At 41.8% G+C, this 21,681-nt stretch overlaps 1 pseudogene; it reads left to right on the top strand.

The window, feature by feature from the left end:
- Nucleotides 1-5,736: 5,736 nt before the first annotated feature.
- Gm15358 lies at nucleotides 5,737-8,896 on the top strand (annotated as a pseudogene).
- The last annotated feature ends 12,785 nt before the right edge of the window (nucleotides 8,897-21,681 follow it).

The raw sequence follows: 21,681 nt of genomic DNA, 5'->3' as shown, positions 1-21,681 counted from the left end.
TTTATCTAATGGAAAATAAGTTAAATGAATCAGGATTTTTTTCCTTCCTACAGGAAGATTAAACAAATAACCATATGAGCAGAAATCTAAAATGCATAAACAGTTTTGACAAAGGCTATTGTATGGCGTCTCCAGCAAAGACATTTGAGGCTGGAGAATGAAGAGTTTAGACCCACACTAGAATGCCTCGCTCTCACTGATATGCTGTGACAATCCATGGTATTGGGCTTGGTGGACATATTTTTAAACTGGCATTCAGAAGAGATTTAAAAGAAAATCAGACACAGTAAGTATTCATATTTGTGGACTATTGTATACTATCTCAGTTTATAAATACAGTAGTCAAGGATCAATACAGGATAATTAATATATCTATCACTTCAAGTTGAATATTTTTACTATACTAAGAGTAGCTTCAATCTTGTCTCATTAGCTTCAGTGATACAATAGAAGCCAGGCATAATTCTATTTAAAAAAAAAAACAAAAAGAAAAACAAAAACAAAAACAAAACACCACTAACTTCCCTCTATTCTCCTTACCCCTACTTTTCTCTGTTCCTTATTAGCCTACTCTGCAATTTGAGGCTTTCTTTTTTTTTCCATTTTTATTAGGTATTCAGCTCATTTACATTTCCAAAGCTATACCAAAAGTCCCCCATACCCCCCCCCACTCCCCTACCCACCCACTCCCCCTTTTTGGCCCTGGCGTTCCCCTGTACTGGGATGGGCCTCTCTTTGCAGTGATGGCCGACTAGGCCATCTTTTGATACATATGCAGCTAGAGAGGCTTTCTTAAAAGCAGCTGATGATTGATTTATAGTAATGGTTTGCTCCAAAGAGGTAATGTTACACGTCTGTCTGGGATTGCAGGATTGCCACATGCCATCTGACCCATCTTCAGCCTTTTTTTCCCTCTGCAATGCCTGCATGTATTTAAAAAGTATGCTTACTCATCCCAAACACTAAGCACAGACAAAATGTAATGTGGAAAAAAACTAAACTAAAATAAAATAAAATAAAATAAAGAATGTGGAAAGATCATTGCCTGCAAATGCTCAGCCTGAATTAATAAACTCACTCTGCATTTGCATAATTTTCTCACTTTCCACAGTAAAAAGCAAATGTACTCATTTTCTATCAATGTGGCCAAACACATTTGAACCTTGATGGAAGAAAAGTTATTTTTAATCAAGCCTTAGAGACTCAATCCATGGTGTGTGGGCACCACTGCTTTGTGGTCTTTCACAAGCCATGCTAAAAATGGCAAGGAGCATGTGGTGAGGTAAAGTCAGTCACCTTCTGATAACCAGGAAGCAGAAGGGAGGGGTCTGATCTGCCAATACCCATTTCTGTGCTCTGTGTCCAAACCTAACTCACTAAAACTAGGGCGATTTGCAGAATGTCCAACCATCTTCCAGAGGAGTCTCAGGCTAACCAAGACTTCAGCACTTATCTTCTTGAGGACAGTTAGGATCTCAGCCAAGCCAGGTTAGGCAGTGAATATTTCCAGTGGAGTGCTGCTAGGTGTATGTCAACTCTTCAGCTCAGTGGTACATTGTTATTCGTGTGTACCCTCTGCCCAGTGTTGCCTTGATGCATATGTGTGCTCCCCAAGAGTAGTGGGCTGCTCTGTGTGCACCACAGCTCCAATGAGTGTGTGTGTATGTGTGTGTGTATGTGTGTGTATGTATGTGTATGTGTGTATGTGTATGTGTGTATGTGTGTGTGTGTGTATGTGTGTATGTGTATGCGTGTATGTGTGTGTGTGTGTGTGTGTGTGTATGTGTGTATGTGTATGGGTGTATGTGTGTGTGTGTGTGTGTGTGTGTGTGTATGTGTGTGTATGTATGTGTTCACCCTCAGGTGCAGTGGTGGTTTCCTATGTCTCCACACCTTGTCTTCCATGGTGCTCTGCTTGGTGTGCACCCCCAGCTCTAGTTCTATGTGAAACCAAAAGGTCCTGTCATTTTTAGAAGTGCAAAGCTATTTAGCATTTTATTGCTTATATCCAATTTACCTATGCTTTCAAAAGTCGGACCTTCAAAAAAAAAAAGGCCATTAAGTTCTTTTCTCAGGTGAAGAAATTTTCTACAAAAACCTTGATTTCCTTCCATCCTCTAAAGTCCCAGAATGATGCTTCACTTGTTGCAGGAAACTTCATTTCATTCCTGCAACAGTCAGCAGTGACTTTGAACGTCAGCAAAACAACACGTTTATAAGAGATAAAGGTATGGATTATTAACAATAATTCTTTGAGACAGGGTCTGATGAGCCCAGCATCAAAATGAAGTGTATGGGTTTGTAGTGCAATCAAAAGTTCAAATGCTATCCTTGAATAAAACCCAAATACTTCTTTTATTTTTTGATATTTTTAATCACATTCATGTTTGTGTCTGTGTGTTATACATCATTTGTTTTTATGTGTGTTTACATATGTGTGAAGACTGAATGTAAAGTGTTTTCTTCAATCACTCTACTTTATTTTTAAATTTATTATTATTATGTTTGGTGTTTTTCTAGTATGTACTGTATATAGGCTTGACATGAAGGCCAAAAGAAGGTGATGAATCCTCTGGAACAGGAGTTACAGAAGGTGATGACATGTTACTTAGGTGCTGGGAATCTAATCAGTCCTCCAGATCTTTCATTGAGCCTGTGGTCCTGCATTTGGTCTGGCAGGCTGGCTAATGAGTTTGGAGATCCACATGTCTCCATCCCATCCCCCTGTGCTAAGAGGAGTACAGACATGCTGTGATCCCTGGTTTGTTACATGGTTGCTCTCAATACAACTCAGCTTGCACAGCCACACTTATGGATAACGCCCTGGCTTCAGACTCCTACTTTAAATTTAAATATACACTGGATTATGGTATGTATCTTCAGCCAACATTCTTTTGTTACATGTCAATGATTTCACAAACACTTCATTTTTCAGTTCCATCTATCCAGGTGAGATATCTTTCTCTGGGGTCACATTTCTTCTTTCAGACAGAGAATTGTGAAAATCTAAGGTATCCTGCTGGAGCTGAATTATACTAATGAGTATAAATTGTATGCACATAAATAGAAAAGCCCCACACAAGCAAGATAGGGAGCCCATCATACTGTACAAGCCCCAGTGGGAAGGTCAGGACTAGGACAGACTCTGAACTTTTGCTTTACTAACCATAGCCTTGTTTATCCTTTATCCTGCTCTTCCTTCTTATTTCTTTCAATAAGTCCCCTTTCCCCCATAAGGTCCTTGTGTCTTATGTCTACATGTAAGAAAGCCCCCAACTAACTCAAGTTGGCCATTCTACATGATGCAATATATCCCATCAGTGGTCAGTACATAAATGAACATGAGACTCTGGAACCCACACTCAAGAGCATTTATAGCCAAAGAGTATATTAAAGTCTTAACCAAAAACACAGAAGGCATAAATGACTAAGAGACACAAGAAAAAGTAAAGCTGGAGTCTCCCTCTTTGCCTTTCATTGGGACTGGCTGGATGAAGCAAAGAGGCTTAGGAGGCAAAGAGATGAAGAAGGCAGGCAGGATGGCTGTGTGTGCTGACTACAGGAAAACATTTAGCATATCAGAGACTGGAACAGTTATCCATAAAGTAAAGAAGCATAAGAGAGCCCTGCTTGTGCCACTTAATGACTTCTACAAGTATTTTAGAATTCAGCCCATGAGAAAACAAACTGTGAGCTCACACAGCTCCAAGGCAGCCCTTGTTTGCATTTAATCAAGTAACTTTAATTTGGTTTAAGTTTTGTCCATCTTCATGGTGGAGCAAATTCTGGTGTTTTCTTTGGTTCACAGGATCTTTGTCTTCTTCTCTATTATATCTTGCAGCATTTGAGGGCTAAAAGCTGAAAGATAAGTAAGAAAAACCACACATTAGAATTGAAAGTGGCAGGTAAGAAATACATACCAATGTGTTCTTATGATAAGTAGATCCCAGCAGACTGTTCTGCCCAAACAGGAATGTCTGTATAAGCAGGGCTGAATTCAATTCTTGATAGAAACAGCCACTTGTGCAGTGTAGAGGGGGTGTTGGTTTTCCTAGACCCAAATGTTGAAGGGTCTGCTCCACCCCTGTCTGATTGGAGTTTTCAGGGTCCATATGCCGGAGCTCAGGAAAGATTCTGTGTGAGTCCCTAGCTGCTTCTCAGTAGCCCTGCCTTTACTTTTTCACACACAAGTCCCTACTTCTAGTATGTGAAACAGACACTGAGTGTGACTGTGCACATGAATGTTAATGTGTGCACACGCATGTAGAGGCCAGAGGTTGGCCTAAGATGTGTTAATCAATTCCTCTCTGGCTCATTACTTGTTTTAGCTCCCTCTTGTGAGTGGTCTAAACCTATTATTCTATTTGTCTAATGTCAAGTATGAAACACAGCTTGGAGCCTGGAAAATGGCTCAGCCTTTAGGAGTGCATACAGCTCCTGCAGAAGACTAGAGATAAGTTCCTAGTACCATATCAGGCTGCCCATATGTGCCTATAAATAACTCCGTCTCTGAGAGATAAGATTTCCTTTTATGACCTCTGTGGGTAATGTACTACTTGGCACATACCCATACACAAATCCATACAGATACATATAATTAAAAAAATAAATCTTTTCCACGAAATAAACTTTAGGAAAGGTTTGGGAGACTGGTTTTCATAGCCTCCCATGAGCTTTGAGCCTCATTAACCCTGTAGATACTGTGTGCTTAAGGGTAGGGGGAGAGGAAGTTCTCAAACACAGGCAGGGTTGGTTATTCTGAAGAGCTCTCTAGAGTAAGCAGAGACTCTACTCCTTATATGTAAAGGTTTCTAAATTAATACCTTTCTGTTCAGGTAAGAATGAAACATTCTTCATGTTATTGTTTTTAAGCTGCCTATAAGACACTCATTTGATAATCTTAAGCTTAGCATCAGGAGTTAGGAAATGGAAGTCAAGTGCTACAGATCAGCAAAGCATGTATCTACCTTAGGCTCCTTCAAGGGAAAAAGAAAGAGTCCTTGGTTTGTGTTAGTAATCACACAATACATATTTTCTAAAATGCTTAGAAGAAAGAAAGAAAAATGTGAAAGTAAGGAGGATATCCATAAAAAGGAGAATGAGACACAGATAGAAACATAGAGATGGACATATACACAGAGAGACAGGCATATACACATAGAGAAAAAAGACAGATGCATACCCAGAGGAACACACACACACACATAAAATGAGAGGGATACAAACAAACACACAAAGATTAAGGGACATAAAGATATACACATGCACACACAGACACACACAGACACACACACACACACACACACAGAGAGAGAGAGAGAGAGAGCAAGATAGAGTGAGAGACAGACAGACACAAACATAGAGACACAGAAACACAAAGACACAGAGAGAGATGCAAACATAGAGAAATATAGAAAGATACATAGAGAGGGAGACACCAGAGACAAACACAGAGATACACAGACACACAGACACACACACACACACACACACACACACACACACTGTGGGGAGCTATCTCTCATTTCAATTTAGGACCACCCGACTCCCCCGACTCACCTGCAAATGGAGACAGCAACACCAGGAGAAATGAGAACAGAAGGTAACGGATCCTCATGACTGAAGCCTGGTGAGGTACAGAGATGCAGAGGGACTTGAGCTCAGTGCCTTATATAGTGCCAGGTGCTGCTTCCTCGGTAGGATTCTACACTGACTTGAATCCAAGGAATTACAATTATGAAACACAGAGCACCTTATCTCTCTTGTCAAGGTGACATTGGAGAGCACACTCAGAGTCTCTTATGCAAATGTGAGGATCCCCAGGTGATTTCCTCCTGCACTGCTCAACAAGAACAGCTTCCTGCCTTACATCTTACATGAGAGGGACCCAGGCTGTCCTGGGAGAGACTTACTGGTTACAATTGGAGCTTACTTGCCTATAACTCAGACATTTGACTAGGTCATCTTAGAGTCTGGCAACAAGCTTAGGCCTCAGTGGGGAGTAATTTCACATAGATCAATTTGGGCTTGGGTACACTCAGCTGCTGGAGGCAACAGAATTTGAGCCAAGTCAAGGTTCCCCAAGCTTTTTAGGTCAGAACATGGGTCTCATTTCATAGATTTCCCCAAGTTACTGCTCAACAGTCAAGTTCATTTACTACAGTGGAGTCAGGTAGGTGTGCTTCCTCTCTCAGAGGAAGCAATGAGTTGGTAATGAGATACCTGAACATGGGGTCCCATGCCCACCTAGAGGAAAGCAGGGAATAGCTGGTTCTAACCACTGTGTAATGAACAACTTGTGGGACATACTACCCTTCTGGTCTGTGGTTCTTCACTTTCTAAGATAATGTGAGTATCAGTGATGAGGGGTCAAGTTGCTTTTTGGATTCTATCCTTAGAATCAACAACAGTGAGATTCTAGTCCCTTAAACCATCTCCCTACTGCTCTCACTGGGAACTGTCTAAGGGGTGCTGTGTGGCTCATCTCTGAGTGAAGTCTCTTGGAAATTCTTTAACCCAGCTGTACATCTTTATCCTAGAAAACTGCCGCTGACCCTCTAGATCCCTTTGTCTGTGTGGAAGGGGTCTCTGGGGCAGGTGGGCAAAGCATTGGATGGAATGACAGACAGGTGCACACAGGAGAGGTTGTGTAGAATCTGAACGTAGTTTGTCAAATCGAGCATCAAACTTTTTATACAGAATAAAATAGGGAAGTTGGATGATACACCAGCATGGTACAAAGAGGTTACTGGATTCTTACACAAAACAGATGAATACAAACACAGAAGGTCTAACAGGAACCACCTGGGATAGAATTCATTGTTAACAACTGGGATCAAAAAGAGCTCCACCTAAGGTCCACTTAATCTTAGAAGCCTGGGTCAAGGGCTTTGTGCCCTTGCCATAGTTCCTACTTTAGTCTATTGTATAATCCACCTTTCCCCTAGGCCATTGTAAATACGTGTCTATAGTTCGAAGTATCTAGTCTGGTTCCTCCTTAGGTCTCAAACTTCCTTCTTCGTAGATGATGGTAAATTCCTGTGTAGGGCAGTGACTTAGCTTTTACTCAAAGTGATAGTGGAGTACCAGAGGCAATTCTGAATGTCACTGAATAGGCAACATTCTTACTGAATTCCAAGCCCATGGTCTGCTCAATGACTTTCTAGAATGTTGGAACACTGGTGAAGGCTTAGCTATGTCAGAATTCAATCTTAAAAGGCACTTATAATAAGATAATACTAAAAGAGAGCATGTGAATCTATACACCAGTCTAACTCGGGAATAGGGTATAAGTATATGGGTTAAAGAGAACGCCAGACTCCAGGAGGTGAGTTTCCGTGAAACTCTCTGCCTAGTGAGTTGCTTCCAGGCCTCTCGGCCTGTCAAGCTGACTCAACCAGAGTGGGTGGCAGAAAACCATTGACAAGTGTCAGGGCTTAACCCATCTCGAGAACGGAGAAAGAAGGATTTTGTAAGAGAAAATAATTTATCTTTCTCAGGATCTTTTATTCCCTACAGGAAGATGAAATAACCATATGAACAGAAATCTATAATGTATGAACCGTTTCGACAAAGGCTCTTGTATGGAAGTCTCAGCAAAGAGATTTGAGGCTGGAGAATGAACAGTTTGGACCCACACTAGAATGCCTCACTCTCACTGATGTGCTGTGAAAACCCATGTTTTTGGGCTTGGTGGACACTTTTTTTTTTTTTTTAATCAGATACTTTCTTTATTTACATTTTAGTTTCCCCTTCAAAAATTCCCTAATCTGGCATACAGAAGAGATTTTAAAATAAACCCAGACACATTAAGTGCACATATCTGTGGACTTCTGTGTACCATCTCAGTATATGCATATGGTAGGGAATGGTCAACTCCTTTCTTTTCCATTTATTTGTTTTATTAGGTATTTTCTTCATTTACATTTCGAATGCTATCCCAAAAGTCCCCCATACACCCCCCTACTTCCCTACCCACCCACTCCCACTTCTTGTCCCTGATGTTCCCCTGTACTGAGGCATATAAAGTTTGCAAGACCAAGAGGCCTCTCTTCCCAATGATGGCTGACTAGGCCATCTTCTGCTACATATGCAGCTAGAGACACGAGCTCTGGAGGTACTGGTTAGGTCATATTGTTGTTCCACCTATAGGATTGCAGATCCCGTCAGCTCCTTGGGTACTTTCTCTAGCTCCTCCACTGGGGGCCCTGTGTTCCATCCAATAGCTGACTATGAGCATCCACTTCTGTGTTTGCCAGGCACAGGCATAGCCTCACAAGAGATATCTATATCAGGGTCCTTTCAGCAAAATCTTGCTGGTGTATGCGATGATGTTTGCGTTTGGAGGCTGCTCCTACCTGGAGCTGTCCGAGCTGCAGAGGTGAGCCCTGGTTTGCAAGCACTAGTACAACATTACATCGGAACCCCATTGCTCAGAGCACTGATGGTGCAAGGACCAAGATTGGTTTCTTTGAGGGCTGCCATGCCTGGGAAGTGTGATGGGAGGGCCCTTTGGGCATGGTGGCAGTGATCTGGATTGCTATGAAACAGGCCCCCATGCAGTGCCAAGGTTATGTGGCCTTGCTGTGTAGTGCAGACCAGAGCTGGGGCTGGAATCTGGTGGAAAATAATCTACTACATAATGGGGAAGTCAATGGCAGCTTCCCACAGTGCAACAATGCACCAAAGTATCAGATAGGAGAGAGAATCAGAGTCATCCTGGACATGGAGGATAAGACTTTAACTTTTGAGCGTGGGTATGAGTTCCTGGGGGTTGCCTTTTGAGGACTTGCAAAAGCCTGCTTATACCCAGCTGTCTCTGCAGTATATGGCAACACAGAAGTGACTTTGGTTTATCTTGGAAAACCTTTGGATGGATGACAGTGGCTTTCTGGAAAGAAAAAGAGTGGAAAAGAGATCTACTTGTGGAAGGTAGAACCATGAAGTGGCAACCTTTAGTTTGGCAGCACCATGAAAGCTTCCTTGGAAAGAGTGAATGTCAGCTCCTATTCTATCATGTGTGCATGTCCAAGAAACATCCTGAAGACACATGAAGTTGAGAATTGGAGAAGCAGCTCTACCACAGAATGATCATACTGTTTCCTCTTTCCACTGGGCCAGAAAATCCTCAGGGTTGCAGTTGGTTGAGTAGGCAGTTGATATATTCATGCTGCCACAGTGTCTTCTCTAAGTTAGCAGTGTGTTACTTCCAGCTTAAAGGGGAGCATGTAGAGATGCCATAGGAGGGAGTCACAAGGGTTTATGGATTGTTGGTGGAGAAGGCTCAGTCCCATCTTACAATTGCCTGTTCTTTCTCCAGTCCCTTTATTTCTAGCCAGCTTGAAAGTATGAAACTGGCTGGGTTTTATTTAATATTTTTAATATATTGAGAAGCATGGGCTGCCTGGACTGCACTTCTCTAGCAATGAGAAATAAAAGTGTGCAGCTATTTTAAAAGTTCTATATATAATGTGTGTAAAAACTGTAAAAAAGAAAAAAAAAGAGGGGGACAAAAGCATTGCTTTGTTCTACTTCAATTTCTTAAAAATCACTACATGGTACAAAATTACAGTGACATTTGGGGATAGTAGGGTAACAGAGAAAAGAAGAGGAGACATGTACTGGATCATTTAATAGTGTTTTGGGCTTATAGTCCATGGCTATAACAGAATTATGATAAAGGTTCCTCAATGGTTAAAGACTGGGGAAGCAGATCTACTTAGCATTGTGCACATGCCAGCAAGGCTGATTCAGAAGTGATAGATAGGAACATGCCTCTTGGCATCTGGCATTAGTTTTTGGCCTTCTGAGAAAAGTGGTCTCCACACAGAACAGTCTCAGCTGATCTTACAGAACTCGGTGTGAGCGCTATTAGTATAAACCCTAGGAAAACACATGGTCAGCCATTCTCTCATTTCTTAACTTTATAATGCTGTAGCTGTTATGAAGAATTTTTAATTTCATATTGTTTACATTATACAACAATCGAAGCCTCAAAGTCTCCACTGGGGCTGTCATCAAATGTTTACTCACCCAGCTGAGACAGTGCCAGTCTGAACCCAGGTTAGGAGTGTTTTTAGTCACCTAGGTGTTGCCCCCATGGGACTTAAGGCTGAAACCTTTATGTTGGCAGCACCATGAAAGCTTCCTTGGCAAGAGTGAACGTCAGCTCCTATTCTGACCTGTAACCTTCTCACTAATACTCTCTGGAGTTATTCAACACATGAGCTGAGGTGGTTGTTGATTTTTTTCCTTTTGTTAGAACAGAAACGTCTTTCTGTATAAAAGTATAATGAATATCGTTTAGATACATAAGAGGAGTTGGTTCTTTGAGAAAATCAACAAGATAGATAAACCCTTAGCTAGAGTCACTAGAGGGCACAGGGACAAAATCCTAATTAACAAAATCAGAAATGAAAAGGGAGACATAACAACAGATCCTGAAGAAATCCAAAACACCATCAGATCCTTCTACAAAAGGCTATACTCAACAAAACTGGAAAACCTGGACAAAATGGACAAATTTCTGGACAGATACCAGGTACCAAAGTTGAATCAGGATCAAGTTGACCATCTAAACAGTCCCATATCCCCTAAAGAAATAGAAGCAGTTATTAATAGTCTCCCAGCCAAAAAAAGCCCAGGACCAATGGGTTTAGTGCAGAGTTCTATCAGACCTTCAAAGAAGACCTAATTCCAGTTCTTCACAAACTATTCCACAAAATAGAAACAGAAGGTACTCTACCCAACTCATTCTATGAAGCCACAATTACTCTTAATAGTCTCCCAGCCAAAAAAGCCCAGGACCAATGGGTTTAGTGCAGAGTTCTATCAGACCTTCAAAGAAGACCTAATTCCAGTTCTTCACAAACTATTCCACAAAATAGAAACAGAAGGTACTCTACCCAACTCATTCTATGAAGCCACAATTACTCTGATACCTAAACCACAAAAAGACCCAACAAAGATAGAGAACTTCAGACCAATTTCCCTTAAGAATATCGATGCAAAAATCCTCAATAAAGTTCTTGCTAATCGAATCCAAGAACACATCAAAACAATCATCCATCCTGACCAAGTAGGTTTCATCCCAGGGATGCAGGGATGGTTTAATATACGGAAATCCATCAATGTAATCCATTATATAAACAAACTCAAAGACAAAAACCACATGATCATCTCGTTAGATGCTGAGAAAGCATTTGACAAAATCCAACACCCATTCATGATAAAAGTCTTGGAAAGATCAGGAATTCAAGGCCCATACCTAAACATGATAAAAGCAATCTACAGCAAACCAATAGCCAACATCAAAGTAAATGGTGAGAAGCTGGAAGCAATCCCACTAAAATCAGGGACTAGACAAGGCTGTCCACTCTCGCCCTACCTATTAAACATTGTACTTGAAGTCCTAGCCAGAGCAATTAGACTACAAAAGGAGATCAAGGGGATACAATTTGGAAAGGAAGAAGTCAAAATATCACTCTTTGCAGATGATATGATAGTATATATAAGTGACCCTAAAAATTCCACCAGAGAACACCTAAGCCTGATAAACAGCTTCAATGAAGTAGCTGGATATAAAATTAACTCAAACAAGTCAATGGCCTTTCTCTACACACAGGATAAACAGGCTGAGAAAGAAATTAGGGTAACAACACCCTTCTCAATAGCCACAAATAATATAAAATACCTTGGCGTGACTCTAACGAAGGAAGTGATCTGTATGACAAGAACTTCAAGTCTCTGAAGAAAGAAATTAAAGAAGATCTCAGAAGATGGAAAGATCTCCCATGCTCATGGATTGGCAGGATCAACATTGTAAAAATGGCTATCTTGCCAAAAGCAATCTACAGATTCAATGCAATCCCCATCAAAATTCCAACACAATTCTTCAACGAATTAGAAAGGGCAATAGGCAGATTCATCTGGAATAACAAAAAACGGAGGATAGCAAAAACTCTTCTCAAGGATAAAAGAACCTCTGGTGGAATCACCATGCCGGACCTAAAACTGTACTACAGAGCAATTGTGATCAAAACTGCATGGTACTGGTATAGTGACAGACAAGTAGACCAATGAAACATAATTGAAGACCCAGAGATGAACCCACACACCTTTGGTCACTTGATCTTTGACAAGGGAGTTAAAACCATCCAGTGGAAAAAAGACAGCATTTTCAACAAATGGTGCTGGCACAACTGGTGGTTATCATGTAGAAGAATGCAAATTGATCCATTTCTATCTCCTTGTACTAAGGTCAAATCTAAGTGGATTAAGGAACTCCACATAAAACCAGAGACACTGAAACTTATAGAGGAGAAAGTAGGGAAAAGCCTCGAAGATATGGGTACAGGGGAAAAATTCCTGAATAGAACAGCAATGGCTTGTGCTGTAAGATCAAGAATCGATAAATGGGACCTCATAAAATTGCAAAGCTTCTGCAAAGCAAAAGACACCGTCAATAAGACAAAAAGGCCACCAACAGATTGGGAAAGGATCTTTACCTATCCCAAATCGGATAGGGGACTAATATCCAATATATATAAAGAACTCAAGAAGGTGGACTCCAGACAATCAAATAACCCCATTAAAAAATGGGGCTCAGAGCTGAACAAAGAATTCTCACCTGAGGAATACCGAATGGCAGAGAAGCACCTGAAAAAATGTTCAACATCCTTAATCATCAGGGAAATGCAAATCAAAACAACACTGAGATTCCACTTCACTCCAGTCAGAATGGCAAAGATCAAAAACTCAGGTGACAGCAGATGCTGGCGAGGATGTGGAGAAAGGGGAACACTCCTCCATTGTTGGTGGGATTGCAAGCTTATACAACCATTCTGGAAATCAGTCTGGTGGTTCCTCAGAAAATTGGACATAGTACTACCGGAGGATCCCGCAATACCTCTCCTGGGCCTATATCCAGATGATGTCCCAACAGGTAAGAAGAACACATGCTCCACTATGTTCATAGCAGCATTGTTTATAATAGCCAGAAGCTGGAAAGAACCCAGATGCCCCTCAACAGAGGAATGGATACAGAAAATTTGGACATTTACACAATGGAATATTACTCAGCTATTAAAAAAATGAATTTATGAAATTCCTAGGCAAATTGATGGACCTGGAGGGTATCATCCTGAGTTAAGTAACCCAATCACAAAGGAACTCGCACAATATGTGCTCACTGATAAGTGGATATTAGCCCAGAAACTTAGGATACCCAAGATATAAGATACAACTTGCCAAACGCATGAAATTCAAGAAGAACGAAGACCAAGGTGTGGACACTTTACCCTTTCTTAGAAATGGGAACAAAACACCCATAGAAGGAGTTACAGAGACAAAATTTGGAGCTGTGACGAAAGGATGGACCATCTAGTGATTGCCATATGCAGGGATCCATCCCATAATCAGCTTCCAAATGCTGACACCATTGCATACACCAGCAAGATTTCGCTGAAAGGACCCAGATATAGCTCTCTCTTGTGAGACTATGCCGGGGCCTAGCAAACACAGAAGTGGATGATCACAGTCAGCTATTGGATGGGTCACACGGCCCCTAATGGAGGAGCTAGAGAAATTACCCAAGGAGCTAAAGGGAACTGCAACCCTATAGGTGGAACAACAATATGAACTAACCAGTACCCGGGAGCTCTTGTCTTTAGCTGCATATGTATCAAAAGATGGCCTAGTCGGCCATCACTGCAAAGAGAGGCCCATTGGACTTGCAAACTTTATATGCCCCAGTACAGGGGAATGCCAGGGCCAAAAAGGGGGAGTGGGTGGGTAGGGGATTGGGGGGGTTGGTATGGGGGACCTTTGGGATAGCATTGAAAATGTAAAGGAGGAAAATACCTAATAAAAAAATAAATAAAAAAATTAAAAAAAAAATAAAAAACAAAAATGTGCCCCCCCCAAAAAAAAAAGAATTGATGAAGGCAAGTAAAATCTTTGTACTTTTTACATGATTTCTGCATGTATATTTTGTTTTAAATCTAATAAAATTAGGGACAGAGAGCAGCTTGTGAGGGTTCTTGGGGTCCTTGAGAATTGAATTTGTCAATACTGCTATGAAACAGGAGGCTTTGGCCACAGGACACTCTATAGTTGCCTCCTGAAAGGGTTACAAGTATTTATTGTATATTTGCTATGTTGCTTGAAAAAGAAATTTGTTAAAGATTCTTTTTGATAATCTGTATAGAAGAATCCTTGTACAAAGTGGAATTATATGTTAAACATAGTAGGGAAGAGAGCTGTTCGAGGAATTGTTTTGTTTTTCTTTTTTTTTTTTTTGGTGGGTTTTTTGTTTGTTTTTCTGTCTAGAACAACTTGATTGGATGGCACTTAAAAATTGATTAAAGACATGGGTAAGGATGAAGACTGACTAGTTAAAAGGTGTGGGCGGTTCTTACTCACTGCATCTTCAGGGTGTTACAGTTCCTCAAGTTCTCATGAGTTTGACTCAGAACTTCTTGGCCTCTCTTTAGTGGGTATCTGCAAATTCTCTCCTTTTGGTCTCACAGCCTATCCTTAGGTTATTTCTCTTAATCCTTCCTTTGGATTTAATAGCATCCCCTTAAAGTTTATCTGCAAATTCCCTCTTCTGGGGTTTGATGTGAAGATAGTGGAACCTGACTTTTGTGTACAATCTAGAAATAGTTAAAAATAGTACTTACTATCATATAACACCAGCAATAACCTAGATGTTCTGTGAAAGTTGAGCAAAGAAAATTCTCCCTTAAAAATATTGCTGCAAACTTGCTCAAAACTATTTTGGAGATGTTTGTTTGTTTGTTTGTTTGTTTGCTTGTTTGTTTGTTTCCTATGACCTTGTTTGGGAATTCATGGGAGGGAGGTTGTGACAGGGTTTCTCTGTGTAGTCCTGATTGTAGTGGAACTCAATTTGTAGACCAAGCAAGCTGGTATTAAACTTAACTGCATCAATTTCTCAAGCGCTGGGATTAAAGGAGTTTGCCACGACCACCAGACATGACATTTCATTCTTTAACTTTACTATTTTTTGGCTTGTATAGTATGAATTCCAGTTTTGTGGGGTTTATGGGCTTTGTGTGTTTTTCTGCATGTGTATGAGTATCTTATGCACTTAACTGTTTGTTTGTTTTGTTATTCTTTATTTGCTTTGTTTGAGAGAGATAGACAGAGAGAGAGAAAGACAGATACAGAGAGAGACAGAGACAGAGAGATTCAGAGACAGATACAGAGAAAGAGAGAGAAGGCATGGGGTTAAATGGTGGGGCAGGTTTGGGAGGGGATGCAAGAGTATGGAAACTGTGATCAAAATATGTTTAATGAAAAAGAACATTTTCAAAGAAAATCTAGAAACTAATGAAGAAATGTTGGTGTGTGTATACAGAGTGAACGAGAGAGAATAGAAACACTGAAGGCAATAATCCCCTCTTGGGGGACAACACTGAGGCAGAGTACTGTCTGGATGAAGCTGGGAAACAGTTGGCATACTGAAGGCACAAAGGTGTCACGCTCAAGGTTAGAAGTAACAGTCCAGGATTGTTGGGAACAAAATAAAAGAAGGGGAGCCTGGGGGGCCCTGGGGAAGAATGGAAGGAAAAGTATCCCCACACCCCGCCAGAGTTTCCCTATTCTCTGGTCAGTCAGGTGTGGGAGGGTTGCTATCTACTCTATCCACTCATCCCTGGGTGGACATTCCTCTATCCTACTCTTCAGGGGGTGGTCAAGGAGCAGCCCTGCTTGGGACATCCCCCCCCCCAGAGCTACTTTGCTAAAGCCACCAGGGTTGTGGGAGAGAAGGAAGAGGGAAGAAGCTCCCAACACTGACCAGAGTGCACAGCAGAACTTGAAGGAGCAGAGCAGAGCAGAGACTCTATGGTTTTAGAGCTTTATTATAGAAATGCAGGGGAAAGAGAGAAGGTAGAAAGGGAGAAGAGAGAGAGAGAGAGAGAGAGAGAGAGAGAGAGAGAGAGAGAGAGAGAGAGAGAGAGAGAAGAGAAGAGAAGAGAAGAAGACAAAGAAAAAGGGAAGAGGAGAGAAAAGTGAGAGGAGAGGTGAGAGGACAAAGGAATAAGAGAGTGAGCTGCAGGTTGAGCACCCCTTTTTATGGTCTTCACTGTTGCTAGGTAACTAGGAAGGAGTTTAGAGAAGGTCAGAAGCTTGGGCCATTGCTTACTTGACTACTGACCATGCTTCTCTTGTGGGGGCTGTGGGAGGTGGTACATTAGGCAGGGGTCAGAGTTCCAGGAGCATGAGGGAATGCCTACCTTGACATGTAGGTGAATTATGACCATCGGGGTTCAGACCTCAGATCAACTGGAGACCAGCCTGCAATTCCCCACAGAGGATCAACTCTAGATCTTCGATTAGAATATGTGAGTTGGATGAGGATGGAAAAGAGATTGCATTCAGAGGGGCAGAAGGGCAGAAAAGTAAAAATATCACAGAAAGAATTCAACAAATTCACTTTGCTGTCTCTTGATTCAGTAGTGCCATCTGCTGTCCTGCTTCCTTTGCACTTGCTGGACAACTGTACAGCTTCTGTCAGAATGACAAGGTACATGTGAACCATGCTTGGAGATAAAGACATTGACTCAGGAACAGAAAATAGAAGGTATGTTTTTATGCCAGGGAATCACTAATAAATCAAGGAAGAAATAAAGAAAGAAATGAAAGACATTCTCGAATTTAATGAAAATGAAGTCACAATGTAATAAAACTCATGGGACCCAGTAAAGCAGTGCTAAGAGGAAAACTCATGGCTCTAAGTGCCTCCAAAAAGAAACTGGAGAAAGCAAACACTAGAAGCTTGAGAGAACACCTGAAAGCTCTAGAAAAAAAAAGCAGCAAATACAACCAAGAGGAGTAGATGGCAGGAAATAATCAAACTTAGGGCTGGAATCAACCAAGTTAAACAAAAGAACTATACAAAGAATCAACCCAACCACGTTCTGGTTCTTTGAGAAAACCAACAAGATAGATATCCCTTAGTCAGACTAACCAGAGGGCACAGAGACAGTATCCAAATAAACAAAATCAGAAATGAAAAGGGAGACATAACAAGAGAAAGCAAGGAAATTTTAAAAATTATCCTACTACAAAACTATATTCAGCAAAACTGAAAATTCTGGATGAACTGGTAATTTTTTTTTTAACAATCATCCTTCATCTGGTCAAACAGGAAGCAAACAAAGAGGTCACAATATTTAGATGGAATGGTGGATATAAGGATGATAGCATTTTGGATTGGCTCCTGGCATCTGGCCATGGGGCAGGTTCCTGACAATATTTGGAAAGACTGTCATTGGTGGGGGATTCTTGTACCTTGAATCTACAGATGTAAGTGCTGTCCTGGAAAGAAATGAACAGCAGAGCAAGGATGAGAAGCCCAGGTCTAATCCAGTGGGGTAAAGTGCAGCTGGTAGAGTGGAGTCTCATTTTTCCGGAATTGGGGAAAAGCTGAGGGGTCTTAAGGTCTTCAGGTGCATAAGAGAGCAGGCTCCTGTTGGGGTCAATGTGTAGTAACCAGAGTCATTTTAAGATGGAGAGGTGAAAGGTATGAGGTGAGATGGCTGGACCCAATGTGAAAGTCCCTCAAATTTAGCAGGTGTGGGGGTTATGAGAATTACCTTGAAAGGGCCCTGCCATTGAGGAGAGGGAAGTGAAGGGTGGTTATCCACAGGGGAGAGAAGAACTAGGTCTTCAGTGTTGACAGTCAGTAGGCAGGGGACAGCATGTGGCTTTGGTGGATGGTAGTGACAAAGTTCCACAGGAGAGAGCAGAGGTAGCAAAGTAATGGGAGAAGATGGTCAGGGATGGGAGAGCATTTAGGTGAAAGACCAGGAGTTAGGACCAGATGTCCATACATGAGTTCAAAAGGTGAAGTGAAAAGAGATCCCTCTGGGAGAGCTCATAGCCTGAAAAGAGCCAGAGGAAGGAGTTTTACTGAATTGAGGTGAAGCTCCTGTGGCAGTTTGACAAGAGTGGTTTTTAGAGTGTGATTAATTCGTTCTACCTTTCCTGAAGACCGAGGGTCATGGGGAATATTAATGCCAGGGATGTCTAGGGCTTTAGATAGAGTTTGAAAAATTATGAATTATGTGATTTTAGGAAGGCTGCGACACCAAATCAGGGAATGGTCTCTTGGGGGAGAAGATCAGAAACTCTCTGAGCCTTTTTGTTGGTAGTAAGGAAGGCCTCTACCCACCCCGAGTAAGTATCCTTTAAGACACCATTGACCTTGAGCATGTGGGTAAAATCCAGTTTCCAGTCAGTTCCAGGAAGGGAACTTGTAGCCTGATGAGTAGGAAAATGGGTGGTACAATAATTAGAGTTGGAATCTGATATCTGACAGATTTTGCAGGATGCAGTGATGGATTTCAAATAACTTAAGTCAAAAGAATAGGCAGGAGGTGGTTTTTTAAAAATATAAAACAACAGTTGGCTGTTAGGATGAAAGAGTTGGTGAAGATAGGACAGACTTTGACCAGTGTCTGGGAATGAAAGTGGAGATGTGGTTTGTAGTGTAAGAATGTCGTGGGCTGGGTGAGATGAGTCTAAGCTCCTAAGGGCCCCAGGTCTAGCTGCCTAGTCACCTCATTTGTTTCCCTTGGAGACAATAGAGTCATCTGTCTCGTGGGATCTGTAGTGGACAATCACAATAGCTGTGGGGAGGTGGGAAGTCTTTAGCATGGCCATAATTTGGTTTGCATTAGTTACTGGTCCTCCTTTTGTCATAAGTAACTCATACTATGCCCAGACACCAGCATTGGATTGGAGTATATGGAAAGCATATCGGGAGACTGTTTAGATGTTGAGGGATTGTCCCTGTGTCAGTTGAATGGTATGGGTAAGGGCTATTTTTTAAAAACTATTTTTATTAGGTATTTTCCTCATTTACATTTCCAATGCTATCCCAAAAGTCCCCCATACCCTCCTCCCCCCACTCCGCTACCCACCCACTCCCACTTTTTGGCCCAGGAGTTCCCCTGTACTGGGTCAGATAAAGTTTGTAAGTCCAATGGGCCTCTCTTTTCAATGATGGCTGACTATTAGTTCAGAGTTTAATTTGTGGTATAAACAGGGAGGTTCTATTCCTCAACCACCTCTGAGTCTGACACGATAAGATAGCCAGATCTTCTGGCCCCTTCATATAAATAGGAGCTACCATCTGTATACCAGGTATAGAAGGCATGAGGCAATGTGCCCTCCTGTATGTGTGAAGGATGAGGTAATAATTCCTCTATCGTTTCAGTGTAGGAGTGCAAGAGGAAGTAGTTAGAATTTGGTCAAGGAAAAAGGATGAAATTAATTTTTGTTTGTTTGGTTTTTTTTTGTTTGTTTGTTTGTTTTTGAGGCAGAGTTTCTGTGTGTAGCCCTGGCTGTTCTGGAACTCACTCTGTAGAACAGGCTGGCCTCGAACTCAGAAATTCGCCTGACTCTGCCTCCCAAATGCTAAAATTAAAGGCATGAGCCACCACGTGCAGCAGGAATGAAATAATTAAGAGGCAGGCATGATTGGAAGGTAAGTGTAGAGTCTTCTATTATTGCTACCTGAAAGAACCGTGGAGGACTTAGAGACTGTAAGCCTCTGTAAGTTAGGAGCTGTGACAGAGTATTAGAAGAGAAGATGGTTATAAATGACCAAATGTTAGTTTTTTAGATCCTCAAATAAGGAGTTCAATGGCTGCTAAGGTAAGAATACAAGGTGCCCATCCCTGAATGGTTAGATCTAGTTTTGGTTGACAAGTAAACTACATGAACAAAGGAGGGTTCCAGGTGGTGATCTAAGACACCAAGAGAAAAACCATCTTCTTCATTTATGTAGAGGAAAAAAGACAACTCAAGTCAGGGAGGTGTAAGGCTGGGGTGTTGAGGAGAGCCTTTTGGAGCCTTTGAAAAGCCTTGGTAACAGATGTGAAAAAAAGTTCATGTGTGGGGCCTAATGCTGCTTCATATAAGGGGTGAGAAGAATGGAAAAGGAAGGAACCCGGGAATATAATAAAACTGGTTATTCCTAGGAATAATAAAATCTCTCCATTTTTAGAAGGAACAGTTAGAGACAGAGTTAGATTCTTTCTGTCTAAGTTAATAGCCTTGTAGGTTGGGGTAATTGGTAGTCCCAAATAGGCGACCTGATGAGTGGACACTTGGATATTAGAATATGAGACCTTTGTGGCTTGACTGAACAGGAAATTTAGAAGAGCAGAGGTGTCACCTTGGCTAATTTTTAGAGTGGGGACTTCAGAGAAGAATTTTGTCTACATAATGGACAATCATAGATTTAGAGAGAGACAGAAAAACAATGTCAGAAGACAGAACATGGCAAAATAGGTATGAGCCATCCCAGAATCCTTTAGGTAGTATAGTTCAGGTCCAATGAGTAGTAGATGGGTGTCAGGGTCAGTCCAGGTAAAGGCAAAAGAGTTCTGGTACTGGATATAAAAGAATACATCCTTTGATCTAAGAAGGAGAAATGAGAAGTCCCCAAAGGGATAGTGGAAGGAACTGTACAAGGATTAGCCCCAACAGGATGGAGGGGAACCGCCACTAAATTAATGCACCCAAGGCAATAACCAGGGGATAGGTTCCATTACGATCTCTAACTTCTAGTATAGGTGTGTTAAAGGGGGAAGAGACAAGATGGAGGAGTTTTTGTTTTTTTTTTTTTTCCTAAGAGATAAGAGATGATATAGGCTTCAGTCTCCTGAGGCTCTGGAGAGAAAGAGGATGTTGAGCTTGGGTGATGACCCTTGTAGAGTCCAATAACTGGATGACTAGAGAATGATGTTTAGCAACAGAGGGGTTCTGAATGACCCAGACTCAGGGGTCTACCTGAGAAGCTGGCAAAGGAAACAACATGTTAGAGTTTGTAGGTTGAGTGGCTAGGAGAAAGAGGAACAGGAGGAGGAGGAAGAGGAGGAGAAAGAGGAGGAAGAGAAGGAGGAGGAGAAGGAGAAAGAGGAGGAGGAGAAGGAGGAGAAAGAGGAGGATGAGAAGGAGGAGGAGAAGGAGAAAGAGGAGGAGGAGAAGGAGGAGGAGGAGGAGGAGGACGAGGACGAGGACGAGGACGAGGAAGAGAGTGTGCTTAGGTTCAGGCGAATTGGGGGAGCAATAGAAATAGAGGATCCCAACTTAGCTAGAGGATCCCTTCCCAATAAGGGATCAAGACACATTGACACTCCCAAAAAGAATGGGTGAGAGGAACACTACTAAAATTTCAACTAAGTAGGAGGGTTTGGTGAGGAAGGTAAGATTGTACTCCTACCCCAACAATAGGGGATGAGAAGGAGAGGTGGATTCACAAAACTCTGTCAGGACTGAGTAAGTTGTCCCAGCATCCAAGAAGAAGAAGGAGATGTGATACCCATATGCCATGAAGACCTTGGGCTCCCGTGATAATTACGTTTATGATGATGGTGATGGAAGTAGTCAGGTCAAGGGAGCTCAGGCCTCTTCAGTTGTCCAAAGCCAAGCCTAGAAGATCATCTGGTGGGTTACCTGGGAGTGATGTTCCCCCCTACTGAGTGGCACAACAGCAATCGACAGACCATTGTCCGTCCTGATGGCACCATGGATATGGCCCCTTTGTCTTTTGGGGGTTAGGGCAAGACCTTGCCAATAAATTTGTTGACCAACTTTTTAACCCACATGGCAGTGGCCATCCAGCCTGGTTGCTACGCATGCTCC

Source organism: Mus musculus, chromosome 8 (assembly GCF_000001635.26).
Source record: "Mus musculus strain C57BL/6J chromosome 8, GRCm38.p6 C57BL/6J".
Taxonomy (NCBI): Eukaryota; Metazoa; Chordata; class Mammalia; order Rodentia; family Muridae; genus Mus; species Mus musculus.
Note: the sequence above shows the minus strand (reverse complement) of the source record. Positions and strands in the feature narration are given on the sequence as shown.